At 44.8% G+C, this 27856-nt stretch overlaps 1 protein-coding gene across 1 annotated transcript in view; it reads left to right on the forward strand.

The window, feature by feature from the left end:
* The window catches only part of LOC124545109 (rabphilin-3A), a 1015241-nt gene that overhangs the window by 214719 nt on the left and 772666 nt on the right, over positions 1-27856 (forward strand). Inside the window, exon 2 of the mRNA XM_047123925.1 lies at positions 13662-13742. The gene's annotated coding sequence lies outside the window, so the exon portion shown is untranslated. The remainder of the gene's footprint in view (positions 1-13661; positions 13743-27856) is intronic.

A 27856-nucleotide genomic window follows, 5' to 3' on the forward strand; every position in this document is an offset into this window, starting at 1 on the left:
TGACAAGGCAGAAAATTCCGCTGGTGCACTTGAATTGTAGTCAACCATTATAGTTAATTCCAACACATGGTGCCTAAATTTCAGCAATACAAACACTCGGTGCTGCTCAGAGGAAAACCTCCCTAACAGCGAACCACACAACATGAATGGACGTGGCTTGGGTGCTTGGAAGCACTACTCAACTTTGACGTCCTGGGTCGATGAATCATGAAGCTGGTAGCGATCGGACAGCCCCACACAATCTCCGACAAAGCGCAGGGACCGCTAGCGGACCCAGCCGACTGCACAATGCGGAGATAACTTCCCTGCTCTGCAACCAACCGACTGCCCGCAGAATGCCGACAACGTCTAAAATAGTCGTCAGTGGAAATAACGCCAACTACACACACAACCTGACAAACGAAAAGCTGAACGATACCCACGCACGAAGACAAATCGGGAGTCGATGCACACACACACAGCCGACTCATGTACGATCGGTGAGCCAAAACGCGTCGTCCGGTAGGACGACCGACCGACGATCCACCCGGCTCAAGTGAGCCGTGGCGGCAATGGTCGGGCAAGCCATGCCGACGCAGACCTCACTGCTCCAACCCTACTGCACTGGTGCCGCATTGCAACTCCACGACTGGCAGGTCCAACTGACTGGCTGCCCCAACTAGCGACTCGAACTCGCTTACGACAGTTTTTTTTTTCTTTATTGTGATTTTAAAACCTGTGGAGCAGGTAGGCTGGCAGCAGCACAATACGCCACTCTCCAGCCGAAGAGAGTACAATGATATAAACAGAGAAGATACATCACTTGGAAAAACGGCGGGAAAAAAAACAGTAGACACATGAACATAAAAAAACATGAAGCCGTTCACACTCGATGACAATCCACACTACGAACTGCTGACACAACGCACAAACACTGAAGAAGACGATGGCACTGGTGAACGATGGAGTGTGACGGTGAACACTGAACACTAAACATGACGGCACACACGAAACACTGATGGCGGTGATCTCTGGCGCGCAAATGTCCACTGAGCGTGTGCGAGTCCGGGAACCTGCCAAGAGGGGAACAGGGGTGAGGTGGGGGAGAGGGGAGAAAAAGGATGCCAATGGTTGAGGAGATGGGGGCAGGAGGAGAGGGACAGGGGAGGGGAGGCCCAGGGGAGGAGGGGGGAGAAATGGAGGAGGGAGGGAAAAGGGAGAGAAGGGAGGGAGGGTGCCCAGAGGAGCAAGCACAGGAGGAGGGCGGGAGGATCAAAGTTGGTAGGAGGGGTAGATGGAGGGGAGGAGGGCATCATCAGGGAGGGGGAGCTGGCGGAAGCCACCTTGGGAGAGGGTAAGGAGGGTGGAGAGATGGAGACCGGGTGGGACGTGCAAATACAGGCGCGGCAGCGGGCGGGGTGGGAGAGGATCGGGGAGACGTGCGTGGGGGAGGGGAGGTGGATGCGATAGGCGAGGCGGAGAGCATGACGTTCAAGGATTTGGAGGGATTTATAAAAGGTAGGGGGGGGGCGGAGATCCAAGCCAGATGGGAATAACAAAGGATAGGGTGGATGAGGGATTTATAGGTGTGGAGGATGGTGGAGGGGTCCAGACCCCATGTACGGCCGGAGAGGAGCTTGAGGAGACTGAGTCGGGAGCATGCCTTGGCTTGGATTGTCCGGAGGTGGGGAGTCCAGGAGAGGCGGCGGTCGAGGGTGACGCCAAGGTACTTAAGGGTGGGAGTGAGGGCGATAGGACGGCCATAGATGGTGAGATAGAAATCAAGGAGGCGGAAGGAAGGGGTGGTTTTGCCTACAAATGATCGCCTGGGTTTTGGAGGGATTGAACTTGAGCAACCACTGGTTGCACCAAGCGGTGAACCGGTCAAGATGGGATTGGAGAAGGTGTTGGGAGCGCTGTAGGGTGGGGGCAAGGGCAAGGAAGGCGATGTCATCGGCAAACTGGAGAAGGTGGACGGGGGCTGACGGCGGCCTTACGACAGACACCAACCGGGAAGCAACAGCAGTCGAGCAAAGATACTACGAGAGGGGATATATCGATACCCGCTGCTAACGCCGCTTGCGGTCAGACAAAGCAGCAACTCAGTGACAGTAGTAATTTCAATTAACGTAGTGAGATGGAAGTACGTTAAAACATGGTGCAAAAGACATGACGTCGGGAACACGAGCACCCACTGCTCAATTGTCCTTTTTTATAATGTTTTAGTAAGATATTGCTATGTAGGCCTGCAGCCGTCAAATTGTTTCTGAATAAAAACTATTGGGGTCTTCAGCTGACAAATAATTTGAATTTCTTGTCAATAAGGTCTTCAGCCATGAATGCAATTTTGTCTTAAGAATTTTTAATTAGATATTGTCTCTTAATAGGATTGCCCTTTTTTTAATAGTTTAGTAAGAATTTGCTATCTAGGCCTTCAGCCGTTAAATGGTTTTTGAGTTATTACTATTGGGCCATCAGCCGAAAAATAATTTTGATTTCTGGTCAATAAGGCCTTCAGCCGTGAATGCAATTTATCTAAAGAATTTTTAATTGGATGTTGTCTCAACAGTCAAATTTGATAATTGTTCCTTATCGTCAGTCTTATATGCAATTGGTTCCAAATAAAGTGTACGTTATTAAAAAAAAAAAAAACTGAGCAGCCAACGGTAACTCAGTAAGGCCCCGTCGACACCAAACTCTGCCTTTTCCCTAAGTAAACACGAATCAATTACACTGAAGTTACCGTAATTTACGATGATTCCCAGGACTTTACAAAAGGCGGGACATGGTTACTAATAGGGTGTGTCATCCCCACGGACGTCAGTGCATGCTCTGCAGTGTGCTCTCATGCTGGACACAAGGTCGGTAAGGAGTGCCGGCTGCGTCACGTTCCATTTCTGCACCTGCACGGTGGACAGCTGCTCGATGGTCATTCGACGTGCTGCAATACGTCTTCCCATCGCATCCCACACATTGTTGATGGAATTTAAGTAGGTGGAACGGATATTCGCCGAATATCCTCTCGTTACAAGAACTACTCGATCTGCGCTGTTCGATGTGGTCGTGTATTGTCATCCACAAATATGAATCAGCGCTGAATGCCCTCCTGAAAAGACGCACAGGGGGAAAGAGTACAGGGTCACATTACCGATTTCAAAGGTTTGAAGATAACTATGTCCATGCAATGCCTACCCCATAATACGTGTGCCACCAGAACGATCATGCTCGACAACGTGCTTGAGTGTATTACGTGTTCCCACCTCTCTCCTTATGAGCCTACGTCCAGAATCACTACTTACACAAGCTCTCATCCGAGAGGAGGAGGAGGACGTCCTATTCCTCGTTGGTTCAATACCTACGCTCTTGACATCATCGCAAACGGTGCCGCCGATTTGCTGGTGACAGTGAAACACAATGTACTGATTGTCGGACAGACAGACCACACACATCGTGTCGCTATAGCACTCTGGAGAGTAAGACTGCGTGCCCTGCAGTCCTGTTAAATGTGGTTGCAATTGCACCGTCTGTTTGACATGAATCCTTTCTTGCCTTTTGCACAATGGAACCGTCATCTGCTGCTGTAGTTGACCAAGGTCGACACCCTTCATTTTTTTTCTTAGAGTGATTATTGTGACTTGGCTGTTTTTAGATGCCAGTTTTGAAGACGTAGTCGTGCTGGTATCTTTGTCCTCAGCTGATACCTTCCGTTGTCATGCCACTGGTCAGGCGGAAGGGTATCGATTAGGTTGTTGGTTGGTCCTTCAGCCGTCTCTGGGTTGGGTTGCCACCCGATTATTTAACTTTACTCTTGGCTGCCTGTCTCACCTCACCTTACGTTAGAGCTACCTTCTCAGGCCGATCCTTGGAACACTTCTGAGCACCACTGTTCTGTTGGTTTTCAGATTGTGATTTTCATTTTAGTCTGAAGTACTGTGCGAGGCCTTCAGCCGTCGAGTGTGTGGCCTTCAGCAGAGTTTTTATGTGAAGTATTTTCAGTATAAGGCCTTCAGCCGACTAAAATTAAAATTTAAAGATTGATTTGTTTAAAAGCTAAATTTTGAAAGTTTTTTCTATCTGAAATTCTTGTTATTCAGCCCTTTAGCCCTGAGTTGTTCAACGTCCAGTGTGTGGTCTTCAGCTGAACTTTTACGTGAAATATTTGTAAGATATGATCTTCAGCCCTCTTAAATTAAAATTTTAAGATTCACTTGTTTAAAACAATTTTTTTTAAAATTTTCTCTATCTTAAATTCTTGTTACCCAGTCCCTAAGCCCTGAGTTGTTCAATGTCTTGTGTGTGGCCTTCAGCCGAGTATTTACATGAAATATTTTTTAAGTAAGGCCTACAGCCGCGTGTATTCTTTTTATAATTTGTGTTCAGGCCTTCAGCCGTTCTGTTTTTTGGTGTGGTTTTTCGCCTTCAGCACAGGAGGTATCTCAAGTTTTCTTAACTAGGCCTTCAGCCATAATGTTTTATTTTGATCCTTTTAAGGCAATGCTTAATTAAGTGATTCTTAGGAAAATAAAGGTTTGTGTGTTTTGTGCAACTGACAGTAACTGATTACGGCTCCCTCCACAACCATAACCTGATCTGCTTTATCATGCGAAACCAGATTTCAGTGCGTCCCGACGGACTTGTGCAATTCCTTCAGGACAATGCGACACCCCGTACGTAGTGTATTGGTACGGAGTGGCTCCGGAAACACTCTTCTAAGTTTAAATACTTCCGCTGCCCACCAGACTCCGCAGCCATGAGCATTATTGAACACATCTGGGATAACTTGCAACGCGCTGTTCAGAAGAGATCTGCACCCCCTCGTTTTCTTACGTTTTTATGGAGAGCCCTGCAGGATTAATGGCGTCACTTCGCTCTAGCACTACTTCAGACATTAGTCGAGTCTATGCCACGTCTTGCTGCCGCACTTCTGCGTGCCCGCATGGGACGACCTACACGATATTAGGCAGGTGTACCAGTTTCTTTGGCTTTTCAGTGTAGTTCTCGATAGTGTGAACTGTGACACGGGTCCAAGCTTTCGTAATGCATCTGATCGCACTCATCCTACTTTTTCTCAATGCATTGTATCATTTTCAGTAATATGAGATTACGATAGTGGCATTTAAGACTCTTAATTATTCCTTCGTCCATGGGCTGCAATAAGGTTGCCGTATTTGCAGGACGAAGAACAAGCGTAATTTTCTCCAGACCAGAGAGTGCAAAATGTGCTGGACAGTTGTCAACAAGAAGCAGTATCCTCTTTTTCTGATTTCTAAGCTCCCGATCCCATAGCCTTATTTCAGTTTCAAAGAGTTCAGAGGTTACCCAGGGCTATTTATTGGCATTGTAGTGCTCTGGCCGATTTTAGTAGATTTTTATACTTGGTTAAAACACCTAAGATTTTTTGATTTACCTATCACGAGTAATTTTTTCTTCTGAGTTCCACCTGCGTTAGCACAAACTAGAAATGTTATTCGTTCTTTAGAGAACTTCCCAACAACACATTTTTCATCCTTGAATTCCGGTTTTTTGTGGTGTCAATTTAAAGAAAATGCCAGTTTCATCTGCATCAGAGATGTCACGGTCTGCACATCCTTCACGAATTATAGACTACACGATACAGAGCGATTGTTGGATTGTTTCAGCATTCAAACTGTTAGCTTCACCGTTTACATTGCCAAAAGTAATTCCGTGACGTTGCTTGAATCTGTCAATCGAGCCACTGCTGCACACGAATCCCTATTCTTTCAATTTCTTGGCTAGATTTTCTGCTTTCACCATAAGGAGAATTCCAGTAACGGGTGCATTGGTATTTATTTGTTGCTTAAACCACTTAGGCAGCGCTTCAACCAGGTCGCTCAGTTCAGCTTTTCGCAACAGTTTAATTTTAGGTCCAATTTGTTCAAACGCTGTAACAATTTTGTCCTTGTTATCCAAATCGTTTGGGCTGTGGAACTAACAGGGCCAAATTGAACGTCGCACGTCAACCTTTTTAGCACCATTCTCGATTTCATAAATCACTTTCACTTTTTCTTCCGTCGTTAAAACTTTTCTTTTACTGGCCATGCTGTTCTAAAAGCCGTGCACTTTGTAACAAATTGATATGGGTGATGAAATCACGTTTACTGTTGACGAGTTCTGTGATTGTCACCACTACTGTAGTGTAAATGCGCAAGGGTAACAATGAGTGGAGAGTCTGTACTACACCTATTGCTGATGGAACTGCGGAGAGAAGAATGTGCTAGGTTGCCATATTACAACAACAAATTTCCTTCTACAATACATTGGTTCTTGAAAGATATTGTTGCTGACTGAGGCTGAAAACGACATTGTACACGAGGTACACGCATGTTAATCAAGGATAAGACGTGTGCTCCTTACAAATTATATTGCCTTACCACAAAAATCACCATGTTACAGCCAAGATGTCGCTGTAACCGAAAGTTCAAATGTCTATGTGCCTCATAAACTTTTCACCACCATTACCTCTGGAACCACAATAGATATTGACAAACGGCTATCACGGGTATGAATGTACAGCAGGTGCTCACGAAAGTAAATACTATGAGACATTCTAAACCGCTCGCAAATATTGGTTTCAACACAAACTTAGGTTTTTTCTTTTTTTTTTTTTTTTTTTAATGGACCCCATATTATTCCATAAGCAAACAGTATCGGGAGAAACCGCGATAATAATGGCGTTGGTTGCATCGCAATACGTCATTTACATGCAAAGAAATTGGAACGCGAAATTGGCATGTGAAATGTAGGTAACATTCCGCTACTGCACTTCCCGTGATTAAAGGGTGACCCCACATTCCTGATAACCGCGATGTGATTGGCGTACATATTCTCATGAATGAGACGGATTCTTGCCATTAACTTTGATATGTACGTAACTATGTCCATGGCGCATGTTGTATTTATCTACGTGTAGAGTACGGGACAGTACCGGCCAGTGAACGCTGTCAGCCGACCGTTGTGGCCGAGCGGTTCTAGGCGCTTCATTCTTGAACCGCGCGACCGCCACGGTCGCAGGTTCGAATCCTGCCTCGGGCATGGATGTGTGTGATGTCCTTAGGTTAGTTAGGTTTAAGTAGTTCTAAGTTCTAGGGGACTGATGACCTCAGATGTTAAGTCCCATAGTGCTCAGAGCCATTTTGAACGCTGTCCCGTCACACCGCCCAGCTCAGCCCTCCGCCTCTGCAGTTGTGTACTGGAACAGGCGTTAAGTGGCAATGTGTCTAGGAACGGGTCACTACAAAGTAGGTTGTTGTGTGTGGAAGTACGTAGAGGTACATGGCACCGGTGTACTGTATACTGTAATTGGTGTCCGCCCCCGGTAGCTGAGTGGTCAGCGCGACAGAATATCAATCGTAAGGGCTCGGGTTCGATTCCCTGCTGGGTCTTAGATTTTCTCCGCTCGGGTACTGTGTGTTGTGTTATCCTAACCATCATTATTTCATCCCCATCGACGCGTAAGTCGCCTAAGTGGCATCAGATCGAAAGACTTGCACCTGGCGAGCGGTCTATCCGGTTGGTAGGCCCTACTCACACGACATGTCGCTGTCGTAATCGTGATATTAATTTACCTGCCCATCCGCTCTAAGTGTTTTTCATGGTATCCACAAATGAGGAAATGATTCACATATTACTGTACGGAGAATGTCAAAAATGGCAAACTTGTGGCACAGGTGCACTAATACACGTCATCCGAAACCGCCCTACCTTCATGAATATTGTTATCTTCGCACGAGAAGGTGGATGTTTCCACGAACGCGGATCCGGACCAGAGACATAACACATGAAGCAGAAGAGATAGCTGTTGTGGCGGCCGCTGCAATAAACACTCAAGCAGGTATTCGTGGAACTGAGAGACAGATGGGAATCCCACGAACAAGGGTGATGCGTGCTCTGCACCCATTTCACCTGGTGGTACATCAAGGCCTCCACCTCAACGGTGTTCACAATCGCCTGAATTCTACGGCAAGGCCATGACTTTATGCGTAGGGTACTGTTTATCGATGAGGCCACGTTTACAAACCACGGGAACGTCTACTTACACGTACATTTTGTGTATTACGGGGTGGACGTCTGTTTGTTTTCTTGATAATGCTGTGTGAGTTGCACCATCTGCAACAGTTCAGTTGTGTCGCAGTCATTGTGTACAAATAGCATGTATCTCTCCGTGCGACCCTTTGACAGCGATTAATTTTGTTTACTCTGGCCGATGGTTATCGGTATTTCGTTACCGTTGTGTCCATTGTAGTACTGTCGAAAAGTTCAATAAAGCCCCTACAAATATACCGTGTCCTTGTTTTCGCTGAGGGTGGGTGGACATCAGACATGCTCCCTAGGCTAGGTACTGACAGTGTACAAAACAGTACGAAAGTACAGTGTTTATCGCATTGTAGTACGGCAATCACATCGCAATTGCGAGCAACCTGCGAGACGCGCTTGCATCACGGAAAGTGTAATAGCGGCGCGTTTCGTTCATTTCATGCGCCAACTTCAAGTTCCAATTTCTCTGCATGTAACTGATGTACTGCGGTGAAACTAACGCCATTATTATTATGATGTCTCGTGTTAATGATTACGTATGGAATAATATGGGGTGTCCATTTAAAAATAAAACGTAAGTCTGTGATGAAACCAATATTTGTACATGGTGTAGAATTTCTCATAGTATTTACTTTCGTGAGCCCCTTCCGCACATTCATACCCATGCAAGCCGTTTGTCAATATCTTGTATATACAGGGTGGTCCATCGATCGTGACCGGGCCAAATATCTCACGAAATAAGCGTCAAACGAAACTTGTCTAGCTTGAAGGGGGAAATCAGATGGCACTATGGTTGGCCCGCTAGATGGCGCCGCCACAGGCCAAACGGATATCAACTGCGTTTTTTTAAAATAGGAACCTCCATTTTTTATTAAATATTCGTTTAGTACGTAAAGAAATATGAATGTTTTAGTTGGACCACTTTCTTCGCTTTGTGATAGATGGCGCTGTAATAGTCACAAACAATTGGCTCACAATTTTAGACAAACAGTTGGTAACAGGTAGGTTTTTTAAATTATAGTACAGAACGTAGGTACGTTTGAATATTTTATTTCGGTTGTTCCAATGTGATACATGTACCTTTGTGAACTCATCATTTCTGAGAACGCATGCTGTTACACTGTGATTACCTTTAAATACCACATTAATGCAATAAATGCTCAAAATGATGTCCTTCAACCTCAATGCATTTGGCAATACGAGTAACGACATTCCTCTCAACAGCGAGTAGTTCGCCTTACGTAATGTTCGCAAATGCATTGACAATGCGCAAGTGGATGTTGTCAGGCGTTGTCGGTGGATCACGATAGCAAATGTCCTTCAACTTTCCCCAGAGAAAGAAATCCGGGGTCGTCAGATCCGGTGAACGTGCGGTCCATGGTATGGTGCTTCGACGACCAGTCCACCTGTCATGAAATATGCTATTCAATACCGCGTCAACCGAACGCGAGCTATGTGTCGGATACCAATCATGTTGGAAGTACATCGCCATTCTGTAATGCAGTGAAACGTCTTGTAGTAACATCGGTGGAACATTACGTAGGAAATCAGCATACATTGCACCATTACGTAGGAAATCAGCATACATTGCACCATTTAGATTGCCATCGATAAAATGGGGGCCAATTATCCTTCCTCCCATAATCCCGCACCATACATTAACCCGCCAAGGTCGCTGATGTTCCGTTGCCCAAAAAAAAAAAAAAAAGGTTCAAATGGCTCTGAGCACTGTGGGACTTAAGATCTATGGTCATCAGTCCCCTATAACTTAGAACTACTTAAACCTAACCAACCTAAGGACATCACACACATCCATGCACGAGGCAGGATTCGAACCTGCGACCGTAGCAGTCGCGCGGTTCCGGACTGAGCGCCTAGAACCGCGAGACCACCGTAGCCTTCGTTGCCCAATAGTGCATATTATGCCGGTTAACGTTGCCGCTGTTGATTGATGACGCTTCGTCGCTAAATAGAACGTTTGCAAAAAATCTGTCATCGTCCCGTAATTTTTGTGCCCAGTGGCAGAACTGTACACTACGTTCAAAGTCGTCACCTTGCAATTGCTGGTGCATAGAAATATGGTACGGGTGCAGTCGATGTTGATGTAGCATTCTCGACACTGACGTTTTTGAGATTCCCGATTCTCGAGCAATTTGTCTGCTACTGATGTACGGATTAGCCGCGACAGCAGCTAAAACACCTACTTGGGCATCGTCATTTGTTGCAGTCGTGGTTGACGTTTCACATGTAACTACTCGGCGAACGGTCCGGACACTTGGATGATGTCGTCCAGGATACTGATCAGCATACATAGCACACGCCCGTTGGGCATTTTGATCACAATAGCCATACATTAACACGATATCGACATTTCCCGCAGTTGGTAAACGGTCCATTTTAACACGGGTAATGTATCACGAAGCAAATACCGTCCGCACTGGCGAAATGCTACGTGATACCACGTACTTATACGTTTGTGACTATTACAGCGCCATCTATCACAAAGTGGTCCAACTAAAACATTCATATTTCTTTACGTACTACACTAAAGTAATAATTTCGGCATAATAGTAGATTTCAGCTTTGTATTCCACCTAATATGTTTAGCATTTATTTGTACTTTTAAATTACATATGAATTTGTGTAACAGATTTCGCTGTGCATCAGAAGTATAGTGTTATGTGTTATAGTGACAGTGCTATATATTACGTATTATAATCATTTTTCTTATACAGTATTATGTAAGCTTACAATAAGTTTCCAGAATGAGATTTTCACTCTGCAGCGGAGTGTGCGCTGATATGAAACTTCCTGGCAGATTAAAACTGTGTGCGCCGACCGAGACTCGGAACTCCCGAGTTCGAGTCTCGGTCGGCGCACACAGTTTCAATCTGCCAGGAAGTTTCTTACAATAAGTTGTACCTCGCAAAAAAGCTCAATTGTCACTTTCTCGTATTGATATAACCTTCTAATTGTTATTGAGAATATTTGAATGTATGTTTGAATTGGTTACTGGACATTTGTCGGACAGCATGACACGCAACAGCGCTTGAAAACGGTACCGCTCTTATACGATAGGCTGATGACCTTCTATGAAAAGACTCCAGCTTCACGTTCAGTGCTTTCGTGAGTCCCGTTTAGTATCGTTTTTATTTATACGGTAGACACAAAAGGGCTCGAGACATGTTCCAGTACAGCTGTTTGGACAGCACCACCATACTCGTACAAGTACGTTTTGCGTAGGTTCATCGCCGGCTGGAGTGGCCGAGCGGTTCTAGGCGCTACAGTCTGGAGCTGCACGACCGCTACGGTCGCTGGTTCGAATCCTGCCTCGGACATGGATATGTGTGATGTCCTTAGGTTAGTTGGGTTTAAGTAGTTCTAAGTTCTAGGGGACTGATGACCTCAGAAGTTAAGTCCCATAGTGCTCAGAGCCATTTGCATAGGTTCATCAAGTGCTAATTTTTTAATCTGAACGTGCACTGAATACGAGATTGCAAGACATGCCTTTCAAACTGAGAAAATTATAATCGAATCTTTGTCTATGTTGGAGCGTCACTGTTGGCATGAAAGGACATATTCCGTTTCATGTACATCGTCAAGTAATATTAACAGCAAACATAGCCTAAGACATTAGTCAGGTAAAAACACTGTTGTTATTATTATCTTTAGTCCGAAGACTGGTTTGATGCAGCTCTCCATGCTACTGCATCCTGTGCATGGCTATTCGTCTTCGAATAACTGCTGCAACTTACATCCGTCTGAATTTGCTTATTCTATTCATCCCTTGTTCTCCCTCTAAGATTTTTGTCACCCACACTTCCCTCCCAGTATTAAACTAGTGGTCCTTTCATGTCTCAGAACGTGTTCTATCACCCGATCCCTTCTTCTAGTCAGGTTGTGCAAATGGTTCAATTGGTTCAAATAGCTCTGAGCACTACGCGACTTAACTTCTGAGGTCATCAGTCGCCTAGAACTTAGAACTAAGTAAACCCAACTAACCTAAGGACATCACACACATCCATGCCTGAGGCAGGATTCGAACCTGCGACCGTAGCGGTCGTTCGGCTCCAGACTGCAGCGCCGAGAACCACACCGCCACTCCAGGCGGGCTAGTCAGGTTGTGCCATTAATTTCTTTCTCTCCAATACTATTCAATTTCTTCTCATTACTAAGTTGATCTCCCCGTCTAATCTTCATCATTCTTCTGTGGTACGACAATTTAAAAGCTTCTATTCTTTTCCTTTCTAAACTGTTTATCGTCCATGCTTCACTTCCGTTCATAGCTACACTTGGTACAAATACTTTCAGAAAAGACATCCTAACACTAAAATCTATATTCGATGTTAATAAATTTCTTTTCTTCAGAAACGCTTTTGTTACCACTGCCAATATACATTTTATAGCTTCTGTACTTCGGCTGTCGTCATTTATTTTGCTGCCCAAATAATAAATCTCATCTACTACTTTAAGTGTCTCGTTCCCTAATCTAATTTCCCCTCAGCATCACATGATTTAATTCGAATACATTTCGTTGTTTCTATTTTGCTTTTGTTGATGTTCATCTTATATCCTTCTTTCAAGAAACTGCCCATTCCGATCAACCGCTCGTCTAAGACCTTTGCTGTCTCTGACAGAATTTCAGGATCACCGACGAACCTGAAAATTTTATTTCTTCTCCCTGAACTCGAAGTCCCATTCCAAATTTTTCTTTGATTACCTTTACCGCATGTGCAATGTACAGATTCCTTCATTCCCTTTCATTCCCCTCGGCTCATTACTGCGGTCTGGTTACCGTATAAGTTTTACATAGCCTGTAGCTTCCAGGATTACACCGCTGCTGCTTTCAGAATTTCAAAGAGTATTCCAGTCAACTTAGTCAAAAGTCTTCTCTAAGTCTGCAAATGCTATAAACGTAGGCTTGCCTTTCCTTAACCTACTTTCTAAGATAGGTCGTAGGGCCAGTATTGCGTTGTGTGTTCCTACATTTCTCCAGAATCCAAACTGATCCTTCCCAAGATCGGCTTCTTTCCGTTTTTTCCATTTTTCCGTAAGGAATTCGTGATTGTATTTTGTAGCCGTGACTTATTAAACTGATAGTTCGGTAATACTCACATCTGTTGGCAACTGCTTATCTTGGAATTGGAATTCTTACATTCTTCTTGAACACTGAGGGTATTTTGCCTGCCTCAAACGTCTTTCACACCAGATGAAAGAGTTTTTTGTGATAGCTGGCTCTCTCAAGGCTATCAGCAGCTTTGACGGAATGTCATTTACTCCCGGCGCCTTGTATCGACTTAGGTTTTTCAGGTGTTCTGTGAAATTATTCTCGTAATATCATAAATCCCATCTCATGTTCATCTATGTCATATTCCATTTCTACAATACTGTCTTCATCTCCTTTATATAGCGCCTCAATATACACATTCCATCTTCCACCTTTCCCTTCTTTGCTTAGGACTGGTTTTACCTCCGAACTCATTATATTCGTACAGCTGTTTCTCTTTCCTTCAAATACATTTATTCCTGTAGAGACTGATGATATACAAATGTAGGTGGCTACTACACTAAATGACAAACTGTTATTTCATACAAAGACGATGTTTTGACTTCTGTTTCTGTTGCAGCAGAAAGGAAGCATACGGTTCGCAAGCATAGTTCAAGTGGAAGCCATCTTCCTGCGACGTGATCTGTCTCACCTCCACGAGGTAAGTAAGAGACTATACAGAATTATTTCGGTGATACAGCTTGCTACATTTTTATAAGTTCTTGTGAAACACAACTACCTCTTTAATCACACGAAGTGTTAGGTACTATTGACAAGGTACTTCAAACCGATTCCGTGTTTCTGGCTTTCCAGAAGGCTTTTAACACTGTGCCACACAAGCGGCTTGAACTGACATTACGTGCTTATGGAATATCGTCTCACTTATGCGACTGGATTCGTGATTTCCTATCAGAGACGTCACAGTTCGTAGTAACCGACAGAATGTCGTCGAGTAAACCAGAAGCGTCTTTTGGCGTTTTCCAAGGTAGTGTTACAGGCCCTGTGCTGTTCTTTATATATATTTAGATAGAGAGCACTGGGTGCACCCGACTGCAAATTGTTGCTCATGTCGGAACCAATGACTCCTGCCGTCTGGGTTCAGAGGTAATCCTCAGTTCGTACAGGCGGTTGGCGGAATTGGTGAAGGCGGAAAGCCTCGCTCGCTGGGTGGAATCAGAGCTAACTATTTGTAGTATCGTTCCCAGAACCGATCGCGGTCCTCTAGTTTGGAGCCGAGTGGAAGGCTTAAACCAGAGGGTCAGACGATTCTGCGGAGATCTGGGGTGCAAATTTCTCGACCTCCGCTATCGGGTGGAGAAATGTAGGGTCCCCATGAATAGGTCAGGCGTGCACTACACGCCGGAAGCGGCTACAAGGGTAGCGGAGTACGTGTGGAGTGCACATGGGGGTTTTTTAGGTTAGAGAATTCCCTCCCTAGACCCGACAAGACGCCTCCTGAAACGCGGCAAGGTAGGAGTAGGCAAAATGCAACAGGGAACAACAATATTAATGTGCTAATAGTAAACTGCGGGAGCGTCTATAGAAAGATCCCAGAACTGCTCTCATTAATAAACGGTCACAACGCCCATATAGTACTAGGGACAGAAAGTTGGCTGAAACCAGACGTAAACAGTAATGAAATCCTAAACTCAGATTGGAATTTATACCGCAGAGACAGGCTGGACAGTGAAGGGGGAGGCGTGTCTATAGCGATAAGAAGTGCAATAGTATCGAAGGAAATTGACGGAGATCCGAAATGTGAAATGATTTGGGTGAAGGTCACTGTTAAAGCAGGCTCAGACATGGTAATTGGATGTCTCTATAGGCCCCCTGGCTCAGCAGCTGTTGTGGCTGAGCACCAGAAGGATAATTTGGAAAATATTTCGAGTACATTTCCCCACCATGTTATAGTTCTGGGCGGAGATTTTAATTTGCCGGATATAGACTGGGAGACTCAAACGTTCATAACGGGTGGCAGGGACAAAGAATCCAGTGAAATTTTTTTAAGTGCTTTATCTGAAAACTATCTTGAGCAGTTAAACAGAGAACCGACTCGTGCCGATAACATATTAGACCTTCTGGTGACAAACAGACCCGAACTATTTGAAACAGTTAACGCAGAACAGGGAATCAGCGATCATAAAGCGGTTACGGCATCGATGATTTCAGCCGTAAATAGAAATATTAAAAAAGGTAGGAAGATTTTTCTGTTTAGCAAAAGTGACAAAAAGCAGATTACAGAGTACGTGACGGCTCAACACAAAAGTTTTGTCTCAAGTACAGATAGTGTTGAGGATCAGTGGACAAAGTTCATAACCATCGTACAACATGCGTTAGATGAGTATGTGCCAAGCAAGATCGTAAGAGATGGAAAAGAGCCACCGTGGTACAACAACCGAGTTAGAAAACTGCTGCGAAAGCAAAGGGAACTTCACAGCAAACATAAACATAGCCAAAGCCTTGCAGACAAACAAAAATTACGCAAAGCGAAATGTAGTGTGAGGAGGGCTATGCGAGAGGCGTTCAATGAATTCGAAAGTAGAGTTCTATGTACTGACTTGGCAGAAAATCCTAAGAAATTTTGGTCTTATGTTAAAGCGGTAGGTGGATCAAAACAAAATGTCCAGACACTCTGTGACCAAAATGGTAGTGAAACAGAGGATGACAGACTAAAGGCCGAAATACTAAATGTCTTTTTCCAAAGCAGTTTCACAGAGGAAGACTCTAGATTGTCGCACAGATGACAAAATGGTAGATATCGAAATAGACGACAGAGGGATAGAGAAACAATTAAAATCGCTCAAAAGAGGAAAGGCGGCTGGACCTGATGGGATACCAGTTCGATTTTACACAGAGTACGCGAAGGAACTTGCCCCCCTTCTTGCAGCGGTGTACCGTACGTCTCTAGAAGAGCGTAGCGTTCCAAAGGATTGGAAAAGGGCACAGGTCATCCCAGTTTTCAAGAAGGGACGTCGAACAGATGTGCAGAGCTATAGACCTATATCTCTAACGTCGATCAGTTGTAGTAGAATTTTGGAACACGTATTACGTTCGAGTATAATGACTTTTCTGGAGACTAGTAATCTACTCTGTAGGAATCACCATGGGTTTCGAAAAAGACGGTCGTGTGCAACCCAGCTCGCGCTATTCGTCCACGAGACTCAGAGGGCCATAGACACGGGTTCACAGGTAGATGCCGTGTTTCTTGACTTCCGCAAGGCGTTCGATACAGTTCCCCACAGTCGTTTAATGAACAAAGTAAGACCATATGGACTATCAGACCAATTGTGTGATTGGATTGAGGAGTTCCTAGATAACAGAACGCAGCATGTCATTCTCAATGGAGATAAGTCTTCCGAAGTAAGAGTGATTTCAGGTGTGCCGCAGGGGATTGTCATAGGACCGTTGCTATTCACAATATACATAAATGACATGGTGGATGACATCGGAACTTCACTGAGGCTTTTAGCAGATGATGCTGTGGTGTATCGAGAGGTTGTAACAACGGACAATTGTACTGAAATGCAGGAGGATCTGCAGCGAATTGACGCATGGTGCAGGGAATGGCAATTGAATCTCAATGTAGACAAGTGTAATGTACTGCGAATACATAGAAAGATAGATCCTGGGAGTACGCATTAGGAGTGATTTAAAATGGAATGATCATATAAAGTTGATCGTCCGTAAAGCAGATGCCAGACTGAGATTCATTGGAAGAATCCTAAGTAAATGCAATCCGAAAACAAACGAAGTAGGGTACAGTACGCTTGTTCGCCCACTGCTTGAATACTGCTCAGTAGTGTGGGATCCGCACCAGGTAGGGTTGATAGAAGAGAGAGAGAAGATCCAACGGAGAGCGAAAGCGTTACGGAGATGATGGATAAACTCCAGTGGAAGACTCTGCAGGAGAGACGCTCAGTAGCTCGGTACGGGCTTTTGTTAAAGTTTCGAGAACATACCTTCACCGAAGAGTCAAGCAGTATATTGCTCCCTCCTACGTATATCTCGTGAAGAGACCATGAGGATAAAATCAGAGAGATTAGAGCCCACACAGAAACCTACCGACAATCCTTCTTTCCACGAACAATACGAGACTGGAATAGAAGGTAGAACCGATAGAGGTACTCAGGGTACCCTCCGCCACACACAGTCAGGTGGCTTGCGGAGTATGGATGTAGATGTAGAGGTATACGGCTCGTGTTGTTTGTAGTTCAACCATACCTAGACGTTCAATACTGCGGTTCGATCGCATCCGCATTGTTACTTTGTGCCAGGAAGTGCTCTCAAAAAGGGAAGTGTCCAGGCGTCTCAGAGTGAACCAAAGAGATGTTGTTCGGACATGGAGGAGATACAGAGAGACAGAAACTGTCGATGACATGCCCCACTCAGGCCGCCCAAGGGCTACTACTGCAGTGGATGACCGCTGTCTACGGATTATGGCTCGGAGGAACTCTGACAGGAACGCCACCACGTTGAATAATGCTTTTCGTGCAGCCACAGGACGTCATGTTATGACTGAAAATGAGCGCATTAGGCTGCATGCGCAACTTCACTCCCGGCGCCCAAGGCGAGGTCCATCTTTGCAACCACGACACCATACAGCACGGTACAGATGGGTCCAACAACATGCCGAATGGACCGCTCAGGATTGGCACCACGTTCTCTTCACCCATGAGTGTCGCATATGCCTTCAACCAGACAATCGGCAAAGACGTGTTTGGAGGCAACCCGGTCAGGCTGAACGCCTATGACACACTGTCGAGCGAGTGCAGCAAGGTGAAGGTTCCCTGCTATTTTTGGGTGGCATTATGTGGGGCCGACTTACGCCGCTGGTGGTCATGGAAGGCGCCTTAACGGCTGTACAATACGTGAATGCCATCCTCCGATCGACAGTGCAACCATATCGGCAGCATATTGGCGAGGCATTCGTCTTCATGGACAATAATTAGCGCCCCCATCGTGCAAATCTTGTGAATGACTTCCTTGAGGATAACGACATCGCTCGGCTAGAGTGTCCAGCACGTTCTCCAGACATGAACCCTTCGAACATGCCTGGGATAGATTGAATAGGGCTGTTTATAGACGATGCGACCCACCAACCACTCTGAGGGATCTACGCCGAATCGCCGTTGAGGAATGAGACATTGTGGACCGACAGTGTTTTGATGAACTTGTTGATAGTATGCCACAACGAATACAGGCATGCATCAATGCAGGAGGATGTGCTACTGGTTATTAGAGATGCTGGTAAGTACAGAAATCTGGACCACCACCTCTGAAGGTCTCGCTGTATGGTGGTACAACACGCAATGTGTGGGTTTCATGAGCAATAAAAAGGGCGGAAATGATGTTATGTTGATCTCTATTCCAATGTTCCGTACAGTTTCCGGAACTCTCGGAACCGCGGTGATGCAAAACTTTTTGATGTGTGTATATTAACGGAGTACATCGTGAAAGTTCAAAGAAGGGCGGCACGTTTCGCATCATAGCGAAATAGGAGAAAGAGCGTCACTGACATAATACAGGATTTGGGGTGGACTTTATTAAAACAAAGGCGTTTTTGTTGCGGCGGAATCTTCTGACGAAATTTTTAAATTACCAACTTTCTCCTCCGAATGCGAAAATATGTTCTTGACTCCGACCTAATATAGAGAAACGATCGTCATAATAAAATAAGGGAAATCAGATCTCGCAGGGAAAGATATATATGTGTTTGTTTTTTTTTTTTTTGCGCGCGCGCTTTTCGAGACTGGATAATAGATAATTACTGTGTAGGTGGTTCAATGAACCCTCTGCCAGGCACTTAAATGTGATCCGCAGAGTATCCATGTAGAAGAAAATGCAGTGTCAGTAGTCTGTATTAAATTGAGTGGGCAGATTAAGTGACGGAAAGGGATGCCCCGTTCGAAGACGTACCGTGTGTGGCGCCCGAATGTCGCCGCTAGAAGCTGCGTATGGCGCGAATGTAGACACGATATTTGAGCGGTGACAGAGAGGTGTGTAGTGAATGTGGCATGACGTCACGAGATAACCGACCGCGAACGTTTGATGAGAATCGGTTCACTACGCACGGGCCTTAGCGTATCGGAGATTACGCGGTAATACATGTTTCTGAGGTCAGCAGCAACTGGGATGCATCTTCAACATCGCAGAGACAATGTTTCAAGACGACCACAAGTGTTTGAAGAACGGACGTCACCTCGCCTCCGTAAATCCATGCGGGGCGATCGACGGTATGCCACGATCTGTTTCAATGTGGGGCACCAGGAACGTGTTTCTGCCAGGGCTGTACACAGAGTTAGTTCGAGGACAGTTTTCTATTCAAGCGACGACTTATCATTTGCATCCTCCCCCCATTTCTCCCTTTTCCTTCGTACACTTTCACCCACGTGGTTAGCACACTTGACTCGCATTCGGGAGGACGACGGTTCGAAAACGTGTCCTGCCATCTTGATTTAGGTTTTCCGTGATTTCCCTAAATCGTGTAAGGCAATTGCCGATATGGTTCCCTCGAAAAGGCACGGCCGCTTTCCTTCTGCATCCTTCCGTAATCCGAGTTTGAGCTCCGTCTCTAATGACCTCGTTGTCAACGGGACGTTAAACGCTTATTCCTCCTCCTGCCTCCACTTTCACCCGTGTTACTTTTCGCTATTAATCGTGATACTCCCTGTATACAACTAGTGCGCCTCTCGGCTAGGCGCCGCTGGCGGCCGCTGCTAATTGTGATGAAGCACTCCGACTTCAGGACACAAGTGCCCATCGGGACCATCCGACCTCCGTGTCTTCCTCAGATGAGGATGCAGATAGGAGGGGCGTGTGGTCAGCACACCGCTCTCCCGGTTGTTATGATGGTTTTCTTTGACCGGAGCCGTTACTATTCGGTCGAGTAGCTCCTCAATTAGCAACACGAGGCTGAGTGCATCCCGAAAAATGGCAACAGTGCATGGTGGCCTGGACGGTCACCCATCCAAGTGCCGGCCACGCCCGACAGCCCTTAACTTCGGTGATCTGACAGGAACCGGTGTATCCACTGCGGCAGGGCCGTTGCCCACTGATTGTGATGCGATCTGCATAAAAATCTTACAGTTGTGGTGCCTCTGGCTTCCGTCTCACAAGGGGGTTTGCACCTACTCGTCATCACCGATTTCGTCTAAATTAATGGAATATGCAGCACTTGGCCAGGAAGCCAAGTGACAGGAGTGGAAGTTCCAGATGGCCAAGCGTTTAGAGAAATTAGTGATTTTGGTGCTGGTCGTGTCCAACGTGAACCATTTGTGTTTCTCCAGTTTCCAGATACCGGTTGCTGCAGCGGAAAGAGTTCAGGACAGTAATCCGAAGGTTGAGCGGTCGAGACCTTACTCAGAAATTTTTTATATTTTGAGTTTTTACATTATTTACACTGCAAGTAAAGGGAAATGCTCAGTACACTGTATTTCTTAATATTGTCGTAAAACGCTTGAAAAGCATGCAAGAGAAAATTTGTGACATCAAATAAATTTCTCAGAAGGGATCGTACTTACAGCGTCTACAAGCACTCTGCAAGAAACTTTCCAAGAAGGGATTGTAATTAAAACACACAGAACTTCGTATTCCATTAGTTTTATTTACACTTTCGAGCAGCGTTACGTGTGGTTTGCTGCAAAGTTTGCGATGAGAGAAAACATTGGGTGAATGTAAACCAAGTGTGTTTTTCTATGGAAACTCGGAAATGCAGCGTTTATTACTTGTGCTAGATGCAGAGGAAATTACCGCTTCCTGTGTTTTATGACGATGGTAATCCCAGCTTGTGTAAATTATCAACTCTAGAATAATGAAAGGATCAGTTTTATACATGAACGTGTCGTGTACTCCTTACAACCCTTTCCTGGAAATTTATTTCCAGACTCCTCGTGGATGCTGTAATTTAATCCATTCTTGTAAATTTATTTTCAGCCGCAAATTTTCCTTTGTCTTTTCCTTTCATGCATTTTATGAAAATATTAGTAAACACAATACACTGAATATTTTTTCAGTTTATTTGCAGTTTAAATAGTGGATGAAAGTGGAAATCAAAAGTTTTCTGCTTAGAAACTCGATACCACGACTCTCGTATCACCGTTTCGTACTCTTTTCGCTGCACCAACTGTGGCCTGGAAACCACGTCTGGTGCCTCGCCCTACCCCTCACAGAATGCTATTTCGATTAAACGCTTGGTCATCGGGAGCTCCGACTTTTGTGACTTTCATTTCCGGCCTTGCCTTGCATGTTGTTGTTGTTGTTGTGGTCTTCAGTCCTGAGACTGGTTTGATGCAGCTCTCCATGCTACCCTATCCTGTGCAAGTTTCTTCATCTCCCAGTACCTACTGCAACCTACATCCTTCTGAATCTGCTTAGTGTATTCATCTCTTGGTCTCCCTCTACGATTTTTACCATGCACGCTGCCCTCCAATGCTAAATTTGTGATCCCTTGATGCCTCAGAACATGTCCTACCAACCGGTCCCTTCTTCTCGTCAAGTTGTGCCACAAACTCCTCTGCTCCCCAATTCTATTCAGTACCTCCTCATTAGTTACGTGATCTACCCATCTAATCTTCAGCATTCTTCTGTCGAGCAGGTGCGATCCCCTTGTCAATCTGGCGCCCCAAGCGGCAGCTCCTGTTGCGTGGGTCCTCAACCGGCTCTGACTGTACGGAGACAATTGCACCACACAGGCTTCTGCGACCTATGACCGAACATCATATCCAGTCCGAGAGAAAAGAAAGATAGTGATTGTTAGTAGCATGTGACAAGCTGTACAGTCTGTCATAAACAATAGTGCAAATTGACAAAGGTGAAACTAAATGCTAACAGAAGCAAAAGCAGTGAATACGAGATGTTTGAGCTGTTTGAGAAATAAATCTGAATTTGTGGTTGCTGGTCACCACTGACTTTTGTATGAAATACTGCTGCATGGAATGAACTGTCCAATGAGTATAGAATATGGACTGCGAGCAAATCGAAGAAAGACGAAAGTAAGGAGAAGCAGGAGAAATGAGAAAAGCGAGTAACTTAACACAAAGATTGATGGTAACGAAGTAGTTGAAGTTAAGGAATTCTGCTACCTGTGCAGCAGAATAACTAATGACGGATAGAGCAAGGAGGACATCAAAAGCAGACTAGCAATGGCAAGAAGGCCATTCCTGGCCAAGAGAAGTCTACTAATATAAAATATCGGCCTTAATATCAGGAAGAAATTTCTGAGAATGTACGTCTGGAGTACAGGATTGTATGGTGGTGAAACATGCACTGTGGGAAAACCGGAATAGAAGAGAATCGAAGCATTGGAGATGTGGTTCTTCAGACGAATGTGGAAAATTAAGTGGGCTGATAAGGTAAGGAATGAGGAGGTTCTGTGCAGAATCGGAGAGGAAAGGAATATGTGGAAACACTGGCAAGGAGAAGGAACAGGATGACGGGACATCTGATAATACATCAGGGACTGACTTCCATGGTGCTAGAGGGAGCTGAAAGATAAAAACTGAAGGGGAAGACAGAGATTGGAATACGTTCAACAAATAATGAAGGACGTAGGTTGCAAGTGCTACTCTGAAATGAAAAGGTTAGAAGTTCGTGTGGGCCGCGTCAAACCAGACAGAAGATTGATGACTATAAAATATAAAAAAACACGCTAGTACAAGTGTATCTCAAATATAAACTCTTCGATTACTGTCGGATATAACTGGGCCGAGATTTCACCCATGCTCTATGCAAGGTCTCCAAGGAGGAACGGTCAGTATTCGCGGGAACCAGTAACGATCATTTAAAGGAAAAAAACTTTGTATGGATGTATGCCCCGTTCCGAATGGTTTCCAAGGTAAACCATATGAAACGTACATTCTGCATTATTCGATTCACTGTCAGTTATACTCGTGAACACAACGTGCAACAGTTAATAAAGTTTACAAAATGATTTTTACAAAGAATGTATTTTTAGCACATTCACCTCTAATATTATCGTAAACCTTACACCACTGCGTTTCACAGCCCACAATACATTTGAACGCATTTGTGGACTACTGGGAGAACATGTTGAGTTGCATGTCTGAGTGCCTCCGCACGTTCCATAGCGACGACATCAGAGTCCACGATGCGACCAAGCACTTCATCTTGCTTATTCTCTTTTCGTTTGTGCACCTCAGACATCATCCAACCCCAGAAACAAAAATCTAGTGGTGTAAGGTCACAGGCACGCGGGATTAGCCGAGCTGTCTGGGCGGTGCAGTCATGGACTGTGTGGCTGGTCCCGGTGAAGGTTCGAGTCCTCCCTCGGGCATGGGTATGTGCGTTTGTCCTTAGGATAATTTAGGTTAAGTAGTGTGTAAGCTTAGGGACTGATGATCTTAGCAGTTGAGTCCCATAAGATTTCACACACATTTGAACATTTTTTTTTGTAAGGTCACACGATTTTGATGGCCAAGTTAACGACGAATCCACAGATTAGGGTAAGTGCGGCTGAGGTGTTCCCACGCACGTCTAGTAAAACGTGGAGGGGCTGTCATGCAGGATACACATTGCAGTCCTCGTGACCAAAAGAACGTCCTCTAGGCGTTCAACAAAAGAATTTTCCAAAAAAAGGCAAATAATTCTCTCCCATCATTCGTTCTTCTAAAATGACTGGACCTATCAATATGCTATAGATCATGCCACATCAAACATTGATCGGGAAACAAACGTGGAAATTAGTTCCCACTGTAGGGTTTGGATTTTTCTGCGACCGTCAATGATTATTACACTGTATGTGAAATGGGTACAAGTTATGCGCATCTAATGTTCGCCATACACGTTGAACATTGGTAAGAGCAGAAAGGCTTCGTGTGCTGATAGTGGGATTACGCTGCACCAGATGAACTATGTGTTGTACCTGCTTAGGTTGTTGAACGCCGTGTTCAGAAGAAAAGCACAAACTTGGAAGGATACCTGTTTAGCGCGATGTGCTGAAAACTCTGGTAAATACTCTACAACCAGGAATTCGCTGTACAGGAAACCGCGAGCGGTATTATCTGACAGCAGCAGCAGCACAACCATCGCAGAAGCAGTAAACATACACCATATCTGCATATTCGTCTTCAGTGAGGATGTGTGTCATGTTAATCAGCGCGTGTACAGACAGTTAGCCGATGCTTCTCTCTGATAATCTCTTAAATGGCTCACACTACTGCACTCACCACGGATAACTACGCGTCCAACGGGCTATATGGCATTAAAACACTCCGAGCAAAGAGACTGAAAGCTGTGACGGAGGTTGTACAATAATTAAAGCTCGTGGTCGTGTGGTAGCGTTCTCGCTTCCCGCGCCCGGGTTCCCGGGTTCGATTTCCGGCGGGGTCATGGATTTCCTCTGCCTCGTGATGACTGGGTGTTGTGTGCTGTCCTTAGGTTAGTTAGGTTTAAGTAGTTCTAAGTTCTAGGGGACTGATGACCATAGATGTTAAGTCCCATAGTGCTCAGAGCCATTTGAACCAGTTTGAACTAGAATTAAACTTCAAAGAGATCGGGTGGGTAAGATACGAGAACGTGCACAAAAGTAATGCCTAATTTTTTTTCTATTCTCAGTAACAGTTGAGGTAATACATGTCATGCGTTTTATTCGGTAGACTCTCCCTGCTTGCTGAGCCAATACGCAACCTTCTGCCGCTAGAGGGCTCGGAATTGCAGCATGCAGCACGCCAGTGTGAAGCCTAACTATGTCGGTGAATGAGAAACAGCGTGCTCTAATCGAGTTTATAACCACAATAAACGAACCTGCAACTGAAATCATAGAAGAATGAAAGCTGTATACGGTGATGACTGTGCCGACATCAGTAATGTGATAACCTTAACGTTTGTGACATGGCTTGGAGTGCTTCCAAAACTTAAAAACCACCTTCGATGATTTCACTTTCATAGTGATCAATCGATACAAGCAGAGGTGAGCTTGTGACTCCAACAACAAAGTGAAACACTCTACAGTGATAGTATCAACAAACTGGTCTCTCGTTGGGAAATCTTGAAAATTTCTGGTAAGTTCCTATGGGACCAAACTAGGCTCACACACTATTTAATCTAATTAAAACTAACTTACGCAAACACACCCAAGCCCGAGGGAGGAATCGAACATCCGACGGGGGGAGCCGCGCGAACCGTGGTAAGGCGCCGAGACCGCGCAGCTACCCCGCCCGGCTCTCGTTGAGAACAATGTGTTCGTCGCCAATTTGACTAACTGACAAACAAATATGTATACATGAAGAATGTTAACAAATTTTGTTTTATTTCAGGGTTTCCACAAAAAATTCTCAGCGCAACCTCATACATGCCACTAGCCCAGAAACAAATTTACATTAAATGTGTGAATCTTCAGATTTTGGCGGCGGAAAGACTATTCCATTAAGTTTCGGGTATCCAGCCGCAAAAATTCTCTTTCTTCTAATATTTCGGCTGTATAACGTTCAGCCATCTTCAGAGTGAGCCGCAAGACAGTCTTGCGGCTTACTCTGAAGATGCCTGAACGTTATACAGCCGAAATATTGGAAGAAGCAGAATTCTTGCGGCTGCACAGCCGAAACTTAATGGAACTACATTAAATGTGTTCTATCTCAGAAACCATTCGGAACGGGGCATATATTCACGTTAAGTTTTTCTTCAAATGAGCGTTTCCGCCATATTCCTGAATATTGACCACTCCTCCTGTGACACCCTTTATTACCAACAAATACAATACTGCTTCTGATCCTATATATTTAGAGTACTCCTGTCGAAAGCCGCCATCAATATTAATAAGATCTGCCACCGACATTATTTCCCGACATTCCTAAACTATCGAATCCCTGAAGGATTTTGTTGTGGCCACAGTGTTTGCGGCACTATACGAGGTGTGGCTAGAAAAAAACCGGACTAGTACTGGTGAAACAATAAACGAATGCAATAAGGCTGAAAGTCGCGTGGCCTGTCACGTGACTCTCGCTCCGCCTACTGGTCGAGTTTCATCTGCCTCCTGCACTCAGTCTGCCCGTGACGTCTGTTTTAAGTAGTTGACGTTTTGTCTGTGCGTCGGAAAATGTTGAGTGTACAGAAAGAAGAGCGTGTTAACATCAAATTTTGTTTCAAACTAGGAAAATCTGCAAGTGAAACGTTTGTAATGTTACAACAAGTGTACGGCGATGATTGTTTATCGCGAACACAAGTGTTTGAGTGGTTTAAACGATTTAAAGATGACCGCGAAGACACCAGTGATGACACTCGCACTGGCAGACCATTGTCAGCAAAAACTGATGCAAACATTGAAAAAATCGGTAAACTTGTTCGACAAGATCGCCGTTTAACAATCAGAGCAGTGTCTGAGTTAACAGGAGTTGACATGGAAAGTGTTAGGCAGATTCTTCATGAAAGTTTCAACATGAACAAAGTGTGTTCAAAAATGGTTCCAACGTGTCTCACAATTGAACAGAAGGAACGCCGAAGAATGATTTGTTCTGACATCCTGGCAAACATTGAAAGTGATCCCACCTTCTTACAAAATGTTATTACTTGCAATGAATCGTGGTTTTTTACTTACGATCCCGAAACTAAACGCCAATCGATGCATTGGAAAACTTCTGGTTCTCCACGACAAAAAAAGCACGAATGTCAAAATCGAAATTCAAGGCAATGATGATTGTTTTTTTTTTTTTTTTTGACATCAAAGGGATTGTGCACATTGATTGGGTACCAGAGGGACAAACAGTGAATCAGCATTACTACATTAGCGTCCTGGCTACCCTACGTGAGCGAGTACGGAGAAAACGGAACGATTTGTGGAGAAAAAAGTCATGGATCCTTCACCAAGACAATGCCCCAGCTCACAGTGCGTTGTCAGTGAAGACGTTTTTGGCAAAACACAACATTCCCATCTTAGATCATCCACCCTACTCACCTGATTTGGCCCCCTGTGACTTTTTTCTTTTGCCTAAAGTCAAGTCAGCTTTGAAAGGAACTAGATTTGAGACTGTTGAAGCAGTAAAAGAAAAAGCGACGGAAGTAATGTATGGACTTACCGAAAATGATCTGCAGCATTGCTACGAACAGTGGAAAATTCGTATGGAGCGGTGTAGAGACCGAGGAGGAGAGTACATTGAAGGAGATAACATGAAATTGTAAATAATTGTAAATAAATGTTTTTTCCAGCATCAGTCCGGTTTTTTTCTAGCCGCACCTCGTAAAGGCCCGTAGTGGTATAATGTTCAGTTGCGGCTGTCTTGTTGGGCAGTGAAAGCAGGTAAGCTATTTCTGATAGTATTAAACACTGTAACACCAATTGTGTTTAATCTATACTTTCTGCACACAATCAGGTCCTTTCTACAAATTTCAGAAGAACTTATTTCCGACCTTAGCCGCTTTCCGTACCAATAACGATTTGAGCTTCAGTGATTTCTGTTAGTACTTGGAGCTCTTGTTCTTTCCCAACACAGCTACGACATTTGATAGCTATAATAACGATTGTTTCTAGATCAGCCTTCGTCCTATGTTTGCCCTACACCCTTGTAGACTGAAGCGCTATATGTAGTTTCGCAAGTCCCTCTAACCTAAAAACCCGCCCAGTCGCCACCACATAGCCCCCGCTTCGCGCGTAGCCGCCTCCTCTGTGTAGTAGACGCCTGACATATTAAGCAGAACCCGGAACCCCACCATTCTTTGCCGCAAGTCGAGGAATCTGCAGCCTTCATGGCACCGAACCGTCTGAGCCTATGAGTCATCCCCTCCACTCTGCTCTGTACCGAGAGACCACAGTTCTGTCGATGATGC

The sequence above is a fragment of the Schistocerca americana genome, chromosome 8, assembly GCF_021461395.2.
Source record: "Schistocerca americana isolate TAMUIC-IGC-003095 chromosome 8, iqSchAmer2.1, whole genome shotgun sequence".
Classification (NCBI taxonomy): Eukaryota; Metazoa; Arthropoda; class Insecta; order Orthoptera; family Acrididae; genus Schistocerca; species Schistocerca americana.